We start from the raw sequence: 12,474 nt of genomic DNA on the forward strand, positions 1-12,474 counted from the left end.
TGTGAGGTGGGCCAGGCTGAGCAACTGGCCCCGGGGGACCCAGATGACATTCTGGCTCAGGAGGAGGGGAAGGGTCTGAATCTGGCTCTCCCAGATCCCCCACTCCCAGATCTCATCCCTCCTGCATCTCCTACAGAAGTGGTGGGGTTGAGGGAAGGCCTGACAGTGAGGCTGTTTACGAAACCTCCAGGAGGCGCTTTTTGTCCTCCTGTGACCCCTTTTCCCTCACGGACTGAGAACAGGTGGGGAGGAGAAGGGAGGTTGCCATCCCCCACCCACCCCAACACTCACTCTGCCTCCTGGCCCTGCCACTGTAGAGACGTGTGGTGGTGACATCAGTGCCCCTTTTTCTCTTTGCTCCTCTGCTCACTTCTGAGGCCAGGAGGTCTTTCCCCTCAGAGTGGCACGCACAAGACAGCCCAGTTGTCTCCCAATCCCCATGCTGGCCCTCTTCCTCCTCCTCTCTTCCCCGCTGGCCCTGTCCCTTCATTGGCTAACTGCCATTCCGTGTGCCTGCTCTCGTCAACCCTCCTCACCATTTGAAAAAAACGCGAAGCCAGTTAGTGCAGCATTGGCAGGGCAGTCTGCTCAGCTCCACCCCCCATTTGTGGCTTCTCCAATCCTCCCTGAGCAGAGGGGGAAAACACCTCCTCTTTCTCTGCCTTCGCTTCAATCCCTTTTACCCCAGCCTCTTAGCCCAGCCCTCTAGCTATTTCCTTTCTATTTCTTGACTGCTTCAACCACACAAGCATCCTCCTGCTTCCCTCCCTCACACCAGTTGCTCAAAGGCCAGGTAAGAGCCCTGGATGGGCCAGTTCTGGCCCCTGGGCCTTATGTTTGACAACCCTGGGTAAGCTGTTCCAAAGAGGGAAGTAAAAGTGGATCTTTTGGTCAATGGTAACTGCAAATGCAGCTCTCCATGAGCCACACAGTGAGTACCACTGGACTAGTTACATTGCTGTGCTTCAGTAGCTGTACATGGGGACACTGACCTCCAAATTGTGTGTATGTGTGTGTATGCATGTTTGTATAAGAGGCTAGCTTTGAAACAGGGACTCTGTGGTTCACAATTCAGTCTATTAGACTGAATACAAATGGACCACTAAAGCATTGTTCAGGTATATTAGCTCAATATTACTTACAACAATCCTGACAAGGTAGACCACTAGCATCACAGGCTGAGGATGAGCGCATACTGACTTGCCTAAGGTCAATATATTAGTTGTAGAGACAAGCCATGGTTGCACAAATGCTTTGGGGGCATTAATCATTCACCACAGTTCACTTTCTTATGAAGTTCAGCATGTTTCCAAAGAACTGTGAACTATTCTCACTTGGGACTCCAAACTATTTTATGTGATCATTCTACAATGAAAAGGAGAGTGAGTCAAAGTCACTGACTTTCAGCTCTGCAAAGTTTATTTCTTAAACATGTAAGCATATCAGTGGGTCATTAATTTTGCAGAAATTCTCTTTTAAGGGTTCTTAGCATTTCCTGCTTGCTAGTTGGCCCTGGTTCAAGATCAGTGAAATGGGGCTGTGGCTCAGTGGTAGAGTTTCTGCTTTACAACATATAGAAGGTCCTAAATTCAATCCCTTGCAGTTCTAGTTTCAAGGAGCAGGTGACAACTTATGTGAAAGATCACCTGAGACCCTGGATAGCCTCTGCCCTGTACAGAATATACTGAAAGACCAGTGCACTGGCTCAGTATAAGGCAGCTGTAAAGTACTGGGTTCGTCGCATGGAGGACTCGAACAACAACATGCGTTTGCACACGTACATAACACCCCTCCCCCCATAGTTCTGACCCTACCTATGTGATATAGTCCTTTAAATAGGCGCGGGGGGGGGGGGTCTGCGCTCTCTGAGGGAACGCCTGGGGGCTGGTCCTGGGTCACTGGCTACAGGTACCGGTTGACTAGCTGTGACCTGGGGCTGGGGCATCTGTTGTGACAGCTGAAGTGTCTTGGGTTCTGTTGGTTCCAGCAATGGTTCACTCGGAGTGGCCTCCTTGATGCTCAGGGGGTCGGGCTGAACACTGGACTCTGGTGGGTAGGCACTGCTCCCTGCAGCCAACGGTGGTGGTTATCCTGCCTCCGGAAGCTGTCGCAACCTCAGTTGGTCAATGTGCTTCTTTAAGAGCCTGCTGTCGATACCTCGTATGATACCGGGCCCGTGACTTTGATAACTCTTCCGAATAGCCAGGGGGTTCCAGTTCCGTAGTTTCGGATGAACACTGGGTCCCCCCTCATGCTGCTCTATCATCCTTTTTGCGTCTGGTGCCCGGTCCAGGTGTAGCCGGTCTAACAAAGTCGTGGGGCGTCAACCCATCAATAGTTCTGCGGGGCTGTGGCCAGTGATGGGGTTAGGTGTAGTCCTCTGGGTCAGGAGGAAGCGGGCTAGCCGGAATCCCCAGTCACCATCCATTATCCTGCTGAGGGCTTCCTTTGCAGTACGCACCATCCTCTCGGCCTGGCCGTTGGTCACAGAGTGGAAGGCTGCAGATCGGATGTGCCATATCAGGTTCTTCTGGAGAAAGTCCTGGAACTCCGCTGATGTGAAGGCTGCCCCGTTGTCAGAGACTAACGTGTCCGGTAGCCTGTGCATAGTGAAGATCCGATGGAGGGACTGAATCACAGCTTTCGTAGAGGTGGTAGATACAGGGCTGATCTCCAGCCACTTCGAGTAGGAGTCAACCGTTACTAAGAATAACAGTCCCTTGAATGGTCCGGCAAAATCGATGTGAAGCCGGGACCACGGTTTGCAGGTTGATTCCCAAGGCTGTGTTGGTGCGCTTGGCAGGTTGGGCCGAACTTCTTGGCAGGTTTGGCACCTCCGGACCCACGACTCGATCTTGGTGTCAATTCCCGGCCACCACACATAGCTCCGGGCCAGAGCCTTCATCCGTACGATGCCCGGATGTGCCTCGTGGAGTGCCGTGAGGACCCACTGTCTCAGGGCGCCAGGGACCACGACCCGTTCCCCCCACAGAAGACACCCCTTCAAGGCTGAGAGTTCATCTTTCCGGGTGCTGAAAGCCACGAACTCGGCCCCCAGAGACGACATGGGCCAACCCCTCACCACCCAGCCCAAGACCCAAGAGAGGATAGGGTCACGGGCTGAACGTACAGTGACGTTGGCAGCTTGCAGAGGAGGCTCCAGAAGACCTTCGAGGAGCAAGACTCCAGGCACAGGAGCAGGATCTGTGTCTGTGGAGGGCAGCGGCAGCCAGCTCAGGGCATCGGCATGGCCCATTGCCTTGCCTAGGCGGTGCTCCAGGTGGTACTGGTAGCCAGCCAGGAAGAGGGACCATCTGAGGACTTGGTGCAACAGGACTTGGGGCATTTGTTTGTCTGCAGCAAAGAGGCCGAGGAGGGGCTTGTGGTCCATTGTGACCATGAAGGGGCACCTGTAAACGAAGTTATGAAACTTCTTGACCCCGGCCACGATCGCCAAGCCCTCCTTGTCGATTTGCGTATAATTGCACTCAACGGCCATCAAGGTCCAGGAGTAATAGGCCACGGGAACCTCATGGTCGTCAGGGAGGATGTGGCCCAGGACCGCGCCGACGCCGTAGGGGGAGGTGTCACACACTAGAACCCCCAGCAGGGATTCATCGAAGTGGGCCAGCACATTGTTAGAAATTAAAAGCGCTTTAACCCCCCTGAATGCCGCCGCTTCCTTCGGACCCCAGGACCAAGGAGCTGACTTGTCCAGGAGGAGGCAGAGGGGCTCTGCAACTGCTGCCTTGTGCGGCAGAAAGGTGTGGTAGAACTTTATTAGTCCCAAGAACACCTGTAGCTCTGCTTTACAAGTGGGTGTGGGGGCCTCCACAATGGCCTTCACCTTGTCCGTAGCTAGTTGGAGGCCAGCTGCATTGACATGGAACCCCGGAAAGTCCACTTCAGGAACCCCGAGGAGACATTTCTCCCATTTTACTTTGAGGCCAGTGAAGTCAAAGCGTTGCAGGATGGCGTGGAGGCAGGAGGCGAAGTCATCTGGGGATGCTGCGGCGATGAGGACGTCGTCAAAAAACGGCATCACTCCAGGGATCCCTTTTAACAAGGAGTCCATTAATTGTTGGGAAATCCCAGGGGCGACACTCACGCCGAACTGTAGCCTCTTTACCTTATAAGGCCCCCTGTGCGTGACTATTGTCTGGGCCATGGCCTCATCAACCGGCAACAGTTGATAGGCCTGCGCTAAGTCTAGTTTGCCAAAAATCTTAGCCCCCGCCAGAGAAGCCAGGACATGACTTACGACCGGGAAAGGGTAGGAGTGATCATAGAGGGCCTTATTAAGTGTACATTTGTAGTCCGCACAGATGCAGACGTCGCCATTTGGCTTAACAGTGGTAACAATAGGTGTTTCCCAGATGGCGTGCGATACTGGCTCTATGACCCCCAGCGCCACTAATTGGTCGAGCTCCGCATAAATTTTGGGCCGGAATGCAAGTGGAGCTTTGCGAAATCGCATGTGGATAGGGGCCACAGGGGGGTCTAATTGCAAAGAAATCGGGGACCCTTTATAACATCCCAAAGCCCCATTAAAAATGGCTGGGAACTCCCTGCAAACCTCTGCAAAGTCCCTCTGTACACATTTATTAACTCCCCCAATCGTGATGCCCAACAGCGCAAACCAGGCCCGCCCCAGAAGACTAACAAGGTTCCCCTCCACCACAATCAAGTCCAGCAATCCCTTGAAACCCTGGTACTGCACCCGGAAGGTTCCCACGCCCCGAATCGGGACTGGGTTCTTTTGAAAGTCCACCAAACGTAAAGGCGAGGGGCGTAAGTGGGGTCCCCCATTAGGGCAAAGTCTGTGCAGCTTGTCCACCAAAATGATGGACGCCGCCGATCCCGAGTCTACCACCATGGGGCAGGGGGACCCCTCAATCCGGACCGTGACTTGGATCTTTGAAGAAGAAGAGATTGGATTTATACCCCGCCCTTCACTACCCAAGGGAGTCTCAGAGTGGCTTACAATCTCCTTTCCCTTCCCCTCCCCACAACAGACACCCTGTGAGGTAGGTGGGGCTGAGAGAGCTCTGACAGAAACAGCTCTTTTTCAAGAACAGCTGTGCCATAACTATGGCTTGCCCAAGGTCATCCAGCAGGTGCAAGTGGAGGAGTAGGGAATCAAACCCGGTTCTCCCAGATTAGAGTCCGCTCACTTAACCACTACACCAATTTGGGGTAGCAGACAGGTTGGGGAGGTGTAGTACCTGTAGGGATGATCGATCAGTGAGGAGGTAGAGTTCGGAAGTTTCCGCGGCAGTCTCGTAGGTTGCAGCAGCCTGGCGTCGTGGCTGGGCTGTAGGCTGCTGGTGCTGGTTTCCCTTGGACCGGCAGACGCGGGTGAGGTGACCCTGTTTTCCGCATGTGTGACACGTAACGTCGCAAAACCGGCATGACTTACGCTCATGCGCCTCTCCGCAGCTGGCGCATGTGGAACGGCCGATGGTCTTCCCGGAGGATCCCGATGCTGCGGGTCCCAGTGGCTTATGGTGAGAGGGTAGATGGACGAGACAGACGTCCTCCTCGTCAGAGTTCTCGGGCGCCGAATCAGGAAGCACAAGATGAGACGCAGATGAGGGACAGTTGCGGTGGGAGGCCTCGTGTGCGATGGCGAGTTGGAGGGCCTCATCAATCTTGATTTCGGCGGTACCAATCATCTTCCTCTGCAGCTTTATATCGCTGATGCCCCAGGCGAATTGCGTTAGGAGGTTCTCCTCCACCTTGGTGAAGGCACAGTCCATAGCCAGCTGGCACAGGGCCACCATGAAAGCAGCGGCTGACTGACCAGGCTTCTGGACGCGGCCCTGGAACTCGAGTCACCTTGTGAGCATTGTGGGCCAGGGCATGAGATACCTCGTCAGGGCTTCAATGATTTCCTCGTAAGAACACTCGAGAATCGCCCGTGGTGATAGGAGACTCTTTGTGAGGCGAACAGTGATCACGCCACAGGAGCTCAGGAGTAGGGCCCATTGTTTGCCCAGATCCGTTACCTCATTGTAGGTGAGGTGGCAGGTCAGTTGGTCCGTCCATGAGTCCCAAAGTTCGGGATGGGCTGGATCGAAGATTTCCAGGTTTCCGCGAGCGGAGGCCATGTCTTTGGCGTGGAGCGGTGTCCTGGACGCACAGTGCGGTGCTGCTCAGGAGCGATGTGGGGCGCGGTGGCGTTGGCTGGATCGATGTTCAGTGCTGTGCTGGGATGCGAGCCAGGCCTGGCTCAGAGGAATCCCACCTTTGTCGCCACTATAAAGTACTGGCTTCGCCGCATGGAGGACTCGGACAACAACATGTGTTTGCACACATTTATTGTACTTCACACTGGAACTGGAAAACCGGCCCTGAAAGGCCAACTATATACACACCCACCCAGCACACCCACAGTCCCATTGGAAGGTTTGAATTTTCCGCCAAAGTTGCTATTGGTGAATGCTGGGGGAACTAGGATCCTAGGTTCCTATTGTTTAGAGGAGCTAAGCTCCCGACTGTAGCCGCGGACCCCTGGTGGCGGTCCGCATACATAACAGCAGCTTCATGGGTTCAATCTGAATTGAGTTTTGCACACAACTAGCTGTTGCCTAAAACTGCAGGACACTGATGATCCAGAAAGTTGGTCTAGTGTAGTGGCTTTGTGTAACTTGGGAAAAGTAGAAGAGGAACAGCAGGAGGTGGATGGATTCAAATCTCCCATTAATGCACAAGCTACTGTGTCTGATCTTCACATCCAAAATTTGGAATAATACTGATTTGTGCTAAATCCCAAGAAACTACGGTTACCAGATGTCCTCTTCTTAGAGGACATGTCCTCTTTTTTTGGTGTTCCCCCTCTATTATTTAGTCTAAATAAATCAATTAAAATAGTTGCTATTTAAAAACAAGGAAATTTAGGAATATTCCTAGTTAGTAGCCATTATTACAGCTTAAATAGTAGGGGGTATTTAAAATAAGATTTGTCATAGTGATCAGTTGTTTGAAGTAGTCAGTTGGGAAATATGTCCTCTTTTTTGCTTTTCAAAATATGGTAACCCTACAGGAAACTGTAGATTGTTTTTCATGTTCAGGAACTAATTTTGGGCGAGGAGTTTGGGGGAGGTATACATTGGTTAGGGTGGCAAAATACTTTGAAACAGCCCTGTTTGCATTTTGGCATGCGTACTAAAGAGAGTATCTTTGAATTGAAAATATGATTGCTGCTCCCTCTGGTGGCTGATCCAGACAAGAACATAATAATCATTCATTGGATGCTGAAACTCAAAAGTTCTTTCTCATGTAACTTGTGTTTGGAGTGAGGGGTAATGTTGGTATATAATAAGCATTTCTAAAAGGAATGTAATCATCTAGTATCTGCACAGAATACCAAGTCATGGGGGGATTTTGGCAGGTCATGGATTGCACAGATACTAGCAGAATCTAGAGTTCATTGGATTTTTGGATGTCAGTATCATTTACCTGAGAGAACATAGCTTTACTGGTTGGACCATCAGACTGTTTGGTAACTGAGTTATCTGAGATACTAGTAAACACCACACTGAACATATTTCTGTTTTGCAGGACCTATCAGAGCCAGCCAAAGGCACTTTGGAGCCTAGTGAAAAATCCAAATGGCAAATCTCTGGTCCTGCCTGTCAAAACTTCCATTAAATAGCACAGAGTACAATCCATTAAATAGCACAGAGTACAAGTTCTCTTGTTTGAGTGCATGGGAGCCTTTTCAGTGGTCCTTGTGTAGGGCAGCCTCACACCTAGACATGTTTCATGCATCAGATCTGTCTCTCTCTCATTCCATGTGTCTTAAAGGTTTCCCAAATCTTCCATCATATATATGAGATATATGTACAGTCAATATTGAGTTTATAAACTGGTGTGACATGACCCATTGTGTTCAAGTAAACAAAGCATTTCTTAAGACCACAAAACAGTCATAATGGTTTACCTCATTTTACATATACCTCCCCCCCCAAAAAAAAATGGATGCAGCATGCAAATGGAAGAATTCAGTAATTTTTTTAAATTTAGTATAGCATCTGGAAGTCTCTTTTTGATAGTCTAAGTCATTGTAGTCTCTCTTAGAGATATGTGCTGGTCAATTAATAAAGAAAAACACAAGTGAGTTGTGAGAAGTAGAATTCCTCACTAAGAATGTAAGAAGAGCCCTGCAGGATCAGACCAGTGGGCAATTTAGCCCTGCATTCTGTCTCACATAGTGGCCAACCAATTACTCTGGAGGGCCAACAACATGGCATAGGGGCTGAGGCCTACTGCTGATGTTGTCCGCTGGCACTTGTATTGAGAGGTTTACTGCCTCTGAATGTGGAGGTTCCCTTAATCACCATAGCTTTTGCCTTGGACCAGTTACTTGCTTACACAATGAGTGATTAAAATGTGGAATTTGCTGCCAGACCTATCCTCCATGAATCTGTCTAATCCCCTTTTAAAGCCAAAAACCGAAGCCATGGGATACATTTTATTAGGACCAACCAAAGCAAGATGAAACAGTGTTTCCATGTTAATCTGTAATCCTGCTTTGACATTTTCTGCTTTAACCGTCAGTAGTCATTTCAAGTCTTTATTATTTTCTGCCAGCAATGTGATGTCATCTGCATATCTCAAATTGTTAATGTTCCTTCCACCACTTTTCACTCCACCTTTATCACAATCTAATCCAGTTTTCTTTATGATATGTTCTGCATACAGATTGAACAGATAGGGAGATAAAACATATCCTTTGCTAATAAGAAACCATTGTTTCTCCATATTCCATTAAATAACTTCACTTTCTAAAATTGCAGGTTCTTCTTTAAAAGACTCTTCTTGGAAGGAATCTGTCATCCTTTCATTTCTTCTGTATAGTTCTTCAGTATATTGTTCCCAAGTTTTCCTTATTTTGTCCTGTTCACTTAATGTGCTTCCGTGTTGATCTTTCATCATGCCTAACCCTTGGTTTAAACTTAATTTCTTGGATCTTGTGGAACAGATCTCGTTCTTCCCTTTTTGTTGTTCTCTTCTATTTCTTTACACTGGATATTGCAGTAGTTCTCTTTGTCTCTATGTGCCAGTCACTGGAACACGACATTTAGAATTCTGATTTCATTTCTATAATATTTTGGTTCTTGTCTATCTTTAGCAATTTTAAGAGTCTGATCAGTCATACATCAAGCCTTTTTATTTCTTTTGGCTACAGGAAAAATCTTTGTGTATTCTTCCTTGATAATTTCTCTGGTTTCAGCTCATTGTTCTCCTGGTTCATGTTCACTTCGACTTAGTAATGCAACTCTGTTCTTTATATAGAAACAAAGTTTGTCCATTGGCACCTTTAAGACCAACAAAGTTTTATTCAAGGCATAAGCTTTCATGTGCACATACACTTCTTCAGATAAAATGAAATGGAAGTTACTAGTCCATACATATAGGTAGAGGGTGAGCAGCAAATTAGCATACAATATAATGAAGATGTTTAACAGATTCAAGGACCAAACAGGAATAACAAGCTTAGTTTATGCGGTTACCATTTGTTTGGGTTTAATTCCAGAGGGAAACATAGTGAAGGAAATAAATACATCAAAACTTGAGACTGATGGGCAGATGTATCCTTAATTGTGTAATTAACTGAGACCTTGCCATTACGCTCCATCAGTCTCCTCTCAAGCATGGAGGTGGCCTTACAGCATCTTCTTCTTTCAAGTGGGGCGACTGGCTGTGTAGAGTATCTCCCGCGTCCCCAGACCAGAGAAATATATTCCAGTCCACCGTTTTAAATTTATTCTAAGTTTCAATATTAACAATTCATGGTCTATACCTCAATCAGTTCCTGGTCTTGTTTTAGCACAGGGAATAGAGCTTCACCATCTTCTGCTTCCAATTACATAATCTATTTGAATTCTGTATTGGCCATCCAATGATGTCCATGTATACTATCATCTGTTCAGTTGCCTGAAATATGTGTTCTGTGAGTCATTCTCCTGCTTTATTTCGTGCTCCTAGCCCAAATTTTCTGACAATATTTAATTGATTCTACTTTGTTCCCCACTTTTGTGTTCCAAGCACCTATGATTAACAGCACATCTTGTTTAGATATATGATCAGTTTTTTTCCAGGACACTTGTATAAAAGCTTTCAATTTCTTCCTTTTCAGGATCTGTAGCTGGGGTGTAAACTTGAATGACAGTTGTGTACGTAGGCTTACCATGAAGTCTGACTGATGTTATTCAATCAGATTTTGCCTGTGCAATATCTTGCCTGTGCTATATCTTGCCTCATTGCCTCATTATTACAGCAACTCAGTTTCTTCTTTATTTGTAATTTCCAGAGTAAAACACTTCATAATTGACTGAAAATGTCCTAATCTAGTCCATTTAGGCCACTCATTCCCAGGATTGCAATATTTAAAAGTTCAATTTTCATTTTACTATTTCCAGCTTACCTTGATTCATACTTGTCATATTCCATGTTCCTATTATATGTGTTGAACAGCTTTGGACTTTTCCTTTGTGTTCACATCAACAACTGGACATCCTTTTGGCTTTAATCCACATGCATAATTAAGAATAGCACTACTCATAGTTGTCTGCTGTTCTTCCCCAGAAGTTGGCTGAGTGCTATCCAACCTGGGGGGGGGGGGCTGTCTTTCAGCATTATATCTTTTTTTAAATTTTGGATTTTATTATCATAGCGTTTTCAAGGTATGAGATGATCAGAAATGGTTTACCATTGCCGCCTTCTGCACAGTACTAACCAGGGTTAGCTGCAGCATCACTGTCATTGTCTATGATAGATCCTCCACCAGTGTCACCTTCCACTACTGCTGCCGCCCAGCAGCTACCCATCAAGAATTCCTCCACCCCATCACTATTGGAACTGTCCAGTCTCTTCTGCTGATGTGGCTGTTTATTCCTGAAAGGGGTGGATGTATCTTAGTCTGTTGTCTAACCTCTGACCATTCTGCTTTGAGTGACTCTGCAAGGAGTTTAGCCTCTTGACAAAGTCTAAAGTTCTGCAGGGGTGTCAAACCTACAGCCCGCAGGCCAAAACCAGCCCACCCAGGGCTTTAATTCAGCCCATGAGTGGGGCTGTCTTCTCCCCCCCTCCCCTACCTGTACTCATCCTTCTGAGCTTGAGCTACCTCTGAGTGTAGGGAGTACAGGGGGCAGCTACCTCTGAGTGCAGGAAGTAAAGAGCGGGGCTGCCAAAATTCCCAGCTCGCTTGGCCTTCTTTCCTCTCTGCCTCCCAGCCACTGCTCCCAGGCTCCACTGTCCTCCTCACAGGTAGAGCCCCCCGGTTGTCCTTCTGCTGTGATCCCTGTGCTTCTTCTTCTTGTTTTATTTTAAAAATTGCATTGCCAAACACCACTATTCTCCCACCTTTCCACTTTAGGCAGGCATCTTTTAAGGACAGACGGGGGGAAGGTTTGGGACCAACCACACTTAAAATATAGAATTCTCAAGGAACTCCAGTTTTGCAGGGAAATATTAGTTTTAAAATACCCCCTCCTAATGTGGGGCTCCAATGCAATAGCAGAACAAGTGCTGAACAGGACAACCAAAATTATTATCTCAAACCACACTGTAAAAAAACCCTGAGAACCTGGAGAGCCGCTCCCACTTTGAGTAGACATGGAGGGGGGGGGGGAAGCTTGCAATGATGAGCCATTTCATTTTTTCCCTGAGTCCTAGTCTCAGAGCATTTATATTTTTAGTTTCTGCTGTGATCCTTGTGCTTCTTCTTGATGTTTTATTTTAAAAATTGCATTGCCAAATCCCAGTATTTCCCCACAGTTCCATTTTAGGCAGGCATCTTTTAAGGGTGGGTGGGAGGTTTGGGACCAACCATAGTGAAAATATAGAGTTCTAGTACATACTCAAGGAACTCGTTTTGCAGAGAGATATGTTTTAGCACACATCCCTCCTAATGTGGGGCTGCAATGGAATACCTCCACTACCTGGCATTACATTTTATGACACACACGGCCCAGCCCAACAAAGTCCTATTTATGTCAGATCTGACCCTCATAACAAATGAGTTCGACACCCCTGCCTTAATGGTATCGGTCTCAGCTTTGCGGACAGATACTAACCCTCTCACCACATTAAGGTGTGCATCAGCTTAGGTTGTACTGGCCCGTGTATGGCTTGGGACCAGCATACCTGAAGGACTGCCTACTGCCCTATTAATCTACTCAATTGCTGTGGTCAGCTTCTGAGGCCCTCCTTCTGAGATTAGGTAGGTGGCAACCTGGGAGACAGCCTTCTTGATTATGGCCCCAAAACTATGGAACTCTCTCTCCTCAGAGAGACTTGCGTTCTGCTGTTGTCTTCTGCTAGTGGGTAAAGACTTGTTTCGTCTGATGTTCCCTCAGTGATTCCTCCTATCCTGCTTTAATTTTTGTTGTTAGATTTTGGTATGTGCATTTTAGCTCAGTTTTAACTGTTTTAATGATGTGGTTTTGTTTGGTTTCAATAGTTATT

The sequence above is a fragment of the Gekko japonicus genome, unplaced genomic scaffold (assembly GCF_001447785.1).
Source record: "Gekko japonicus isolate JY-2015 unplaced genomic scaffold, Gekko_japonicus_V1.1 scaffold139, whole genome shotgun sequence".
Lineage (NCBI taxonomy): Eukaryota > Metazoa > Chordata > Lepidosauria > Squamata > Gekkonidae > Gekko > Gekko japonicus.